Genomic DNA, 5,336 nt, shown 5'->3' with positions numbered 1-5,336 from the left:
AATAGAGTAAGAGTCCCTTTTCATTAACATTTTAATTCCTCCTTCTCCCTCTCTTTCTTCTCTCTCTCTTTTATCGCTATAGTATCGTCTCTACTTGCCCAGAAAACCTTCTCAAACATGTTGAAGTAGCTATTGAGGACTACCGGCAGTGAGCTCTGGGCAATTTATTCTCTCTTTCTTCCTCCTACTTTCTTGCTTTGTTTACTTGTGTTTGTGTGTCTCCCTCTTTTCGACAGTCCTTTCCCTTCCTTAATCTGTTTACAGTCTATTTGTGTCCCAAACTCTCTCTCTCACTCCGTACCTTTCTGTCTCTTGGTATCCCTCCCTCAATCCGTCTCTCGTTGTCACTCCTTTTTGCATCTTTTTTGTTTACATTTCTTTACATCTTTTCTATTGGCTTCTCAACCTGCTCCATCTCTTGACCCTGACTCTTCCTCACCAACTTTCTCTCTAAATCTCTGTCCCTGTGTTCTCTGTCAGAGAACCGTCTGGTTATCTAACACTGTGATTGCATTTCGCCTAATTCCTCCTCTCCTCTTCCTCTCCTCCATTCTCTTTTGTTCCTCTGCCCGGTTTGATTCTGTGCTCTTAAGCCTGAGAGCACACCGAGTGCTGAGCTCACCGTGAAACCTCTGACTGTGATGTGTTGTCTTAATACAGTAGGTTTACTGCTTGCAGCACACTGATCAATAACAGTAGCAAGGCTACAATAGTAGCGAGGCTACATACAGACACCGGTTAGTCAGGCTGATTAAGGTAGTATGTACATGTAGACATGGTTAAAGTGACTATGCATATATGATGACCAGAGAGTAGCAGTAGCGTAGAAGAGGGGTTGGCGGGTGGTGTGTGGCGGGACACAATGCAGATAGCCCGGTTAGCCAATGTGCATGAATGTATAGTTAAAGGGACTATGCATATATGATAAACCGAGAGTAGCAGCAGTGTAAAAGAGGGGTTGGGGGGGGGCACACAATGCAAATAGTCCATTTTAGCCATTTTATTACCTGTTCAGGAGGCTTATGGTTTGGGGGTAAAAACTGTTGAGAAGCCTTTTTGTCCTGGGCTTGGCACTCCGGTACCGCTTGCTCTCAATGTTGCAGCTGTAGAACCTTTTTAGGACCTCAGGACCCATGACAAATCTTTTTAGTTTCCTGAGGGGGAATAGGCTTTGTCGTGCCCTATTCACAACTGTCTTGGTGTGTCTGGACCATTCTAGTTTGATGGTGATGTGGACACCAAGGAACTTGAAGCTCTTAACCTGCTCCACTACTGCCCCGTCGATGAGAATGGGGGCGTGCTCAGTCCTCCTTTTCCTGTAGTCCACAATAATCTCCCTAGTCTTGGTTACATTGAGGGATAGGTTGTTATTCTGGCACCACCCGGCCAGGTCTCTGACTTCCTCCCGATAGGCTATCTCATCGTTGTCAGTGATTAGGTGTTGTGTCATCTGCAAAAGGTAATGATGGTGTTAGAGTCGTGCCAGGCCATGCAGTTGTGGGTGAACAGGGAGTACAGAAGGGGACTGAGCACGCACCCCTGGGGGGCTCCCGTGTTGAGGATCAGCATGGCAGATGTGTTGCTACCTACACTCACCACCTGGGGGCGGCCCGTCAGGAAGTCCAGAATCCAGTTGCAGAGGGAGGTGTTTAGCCCCAGTGATGAGCTTTGAGGGTACTATGGTGTTGAACGCTGAGCTGTAGTCAATGAATAGCATTCTCACATACAGTGGGGAGAACAGGTATTTGATACACTGCCGATTTTTCAGGTTTTCCTACTTACAAAGCATGTAGAGGTCTGTATTTTTTATCATAGGTACACTTTAACTGTGAGAGACGGAATCTAAAACAAAAATCCCGAAAATCACATTGTATGATTTTTAAGTAATTAATTTGAATTTTATTGCATGACACAAGTATTTGATCACCGACCAACCAGTAAGAATTCCGGCTCTCACAGACCTGTTCGTTTTTTATTTTCTTTAAGAAGCCCTCCTGTTCTCCACTCATTACCTGTATTAACTGCACCTGTTTGAACTCGTTACCTGTATAAAATACACCTGTCCACACACTCAATCAAACAGACTCCAACCTCTCCACAATGGCCAAGACCTGAGAGCTGTGTAAGGACATCAGGGATAGAATTGTAGACCTGTACAAGGCTGGGGTGGGCTACAGGACAATAGGCAAGCAGCTTGGTGAGAAGGCAACAACTGTTGGCGCAATTATTAGAAAATGGAAGAAGTTCAAGATGACGGTCAATCATCCTCGGTCTGGGGCTCCATGCAAGATCTCACCTCGTGGGGCATCAATGATCATGAGGAAGGTGAGGGATCAGCCCAGAACTACATGGCAGGACCTGGTCAATGACCTGAAGAGAGCTGGGAAACCTGAAGGATCTGGAGAAGGTCTGTATGGAGGAGTGGGACAAGATCCCTGCTGCAGTGTGTGCAAACCTGGTCAAGAACTACAGGAAACAGATGATCTCTGTAATTGCAAATAAAGGTTTCTGTACCAAATATTAAGTTCTGCTTTTCTGATGTATCAAATACTTGTGTCATGAAATAAAATGCAAATTAATTACTTAAAAATCATACCATGTGATTTACAGACCTCTACATGCTTTGTAAGTAGGAAAACCTGCAAAATTGGCAGTGTATCAAATACTTGTTCTCCCCACTGTAAGTGTTCCTTTTGTACAGGTGGGAAATGGCAGTCTGGAGTGCAATAGAGATTGCATCATCTGTGGATCTGTTTGGGAGGTATTCAAATTAGAGTGGATCTATGGTTTCTGGTGTTGATGTGAACCATTACCAGCCTTTCAAAGCACTTCATGGCTACGGACGTGAGTGCTACGGGTCTGTCATCATTTAGGCCTTTGTGTTCTAGGGCACAGGGGCTATGGTGGTCTGCTTGAAACATGTTGGTATTATAGACTCAATCAGGGACATGTTGAAAATGTCAGTGAAGACACCTGCCAGTTGGTCAGCACATGCCCGGAGCACACATCATGGTAATCCATCTGGCCCCGCAGCCTTGTGTATGTTGACTTGTTTAAAGGTCTTATTCACGTCGGGTACGGAGAGCGTGATCACACAGTCGTCCGGAACAGCTGATGCTCTCATGCATGCCTCAGTGTTGGTTGCCTCGAAGCGTGCATAGAAGTAATTTAGCTTAGCTCGTCTGGTAGGCTTGTGTCACTGGGCAGCTCGTGGCTGTGCTTCCCTTTGTAGTCTGTAATAGTTTGCAAGCCCTGCCACATAAGACGAGTGTCGGAGCCGGTGTAGTATGATTTAATCTTAGCCCTGTATTGACGCTTTGCCTGTTTGATGGTTCATTGCAGGGCATAGCAGGATTTCTTGTAAGCTTCCGGGTTAGAGTCGCGCACCTTAAAAGCGGCAACTCTACCCTTTAGCTCAGTGCGAATGCCGTCTGTAATCCATGGCTTCTGGTTGGGGTATGTACGTACAGTCACTGTGGGGACGACGTCCTCAATGCACTTATTGATAAAGCCCATGACTGATGTGGTGTACTCTTCAATGCCATCGGAAGAGTCCCGAAACATGTTCCAGTCTGACCCTGGTGCTTCCTACTTTAATTTTTGCTTGTAAGCAAAAATCAGGAGGATAGAGTTGTGGTCGGATTTACCAAATGGAGGGTGAGGGAGAGCTTTGTACGCCTTTGTACGCATCTCTGTGTGTGGAGTACAGGTGATCTAGAATTTATTTTCCTCTGGTTGCACATTTAACATGTTGATAGAAATTTGGTACAACTGATTTAAGTTTCCCTGCATTAAAGTCTCCGACCACTATGAGTGACGCCTCTGGGTGAGTGGTTTCCTGTTTTCTTATTTCCTTATACAGCTGGCTGAATACAGTCTTATTGCCAGCATCTGTCTGTGGTGGTAAATAAACAGCCACGAAAAGTATAGCTGAAAACTCTAGGCAAGTAGTGTGGCCTGCAATTTATCACAATATACTCTACTTTAGGTGTGCAAAATCGAGAGACTTCCTTAGATTTCGTGCACCAGCTGTTGTTTACAAATATGCACAGACCCCCCCTCCCCCTCCCATATATCCCGCTAGCTGAATATCCATGTCGTCATTCAGCCACGATTCTGTGAAACATAGGATATTACAGTTTTTGGTGTCCAGTTGGTAGGATATGTGTGATCGTACCTCGCCTAATTTATTGTCGTTGGCGAGTAATATTGACGGTAACGGCAGCTTTCCCACTCACCTTCTGGGGATGCTCACGAGGCATCGTGTCCTCTGTATCTGCATCTCTTCCTCTTGCAAATAACGGGGATGTCGGCCCTGTGGGGTGTTTGGAGAATGTCTTGTGCATCTTGCTTGTAGAAGAAAAAATCTTTGTGATCACTGTCCTGATATCCAGCAGCTTTTTTTTGCCCTAAGATACGGTTGCAGAAACATTATGTACAAAACAAGTTACAAATAACGTGAACAAAACCCACATAATAGCACAATTGGTTGGGCGCCTGTAAAACTGCTGCCATTTCTTCCGGTTCCATGTCAAATACTGCAACAGTAAATGCTCCCTAGTTAAATGTTATGTCTATGGGCCTATGTCATGTTGGCAATGTCACCAGGCCTACACAAAACCAATCACTGAAATTGAGGAATGAGATTTTATTTTATTTAACCAGGCAAGTCCGTTAAGAGCAAATTCTTATTTACAATGACCCGGTCTATGCTGGGCCAATTGTGCGCCGCTCTATGGGACTCCAAATCACGGCCGGATGTGATACAACCTGGATTCAAACCACCACTGAGATGCAATGCCTTAGACCGCTGCTGCACTCGGGAATCAAGAATATAATGTTTTTTTTGCATCCCAAATGGCACTCTATTCCCTATATAGTGCACTACTTTTGACCAGCGCACTTTGTAGGGAATCGGGTGCCATTTGGGAAGTAAAATAGCCTAAAGGTCTTTTAATTAACTGACCACTATAAAGTGGTTGTGGTGGAAAACTATTATACAACTTACTTCCCTCAGATTGGGTCGTTTGATTCTGTGAAAATCGTGTTATTTCTTAATTTATATATCTATCATTTTGCGAATAAGTCTGGAAAAAGAAATCGTCAATAGAATATGTAATAGAATAGAATAGGTCCTAATACTTCTTAAATTCCCCTCCTCGTCCTGTACCACAGAGGGCGTGCATCCCGCATCTGACAAACAAAATGGGGAGAAGGGGGAGCGGCGAGGCGCTATGTCCTCCCATTGGTTCTCATTCATTATGAGGCGTGTTTAACGATAGTAGGCGTTCCACAAAACTAGAAACCAAGCAAATTGTTGTTCATTCATTACGGAC

This window comes from Oncorhynchus gorbuscha, linkage group LG09 (assembly GCF_021184085.1).
Source record: "Oncorhynchus gorbuscha isolate QuinsamMale2020 ecotype Even-year linkage group LG09, OgorEven_v1.0, whole genome shotgun sequence".
NCBI lineage: Eukaryota > Metazoa > Chordata > Actinopteri > Salmoniformes > Salmonidae > Oncorhynchus > Oncorhynchus gorbuscha.
The sequence above is the reverse complement of the archived record's forward strand: the minus strand, read 5'-3'. Positions refer to the sequence as shown.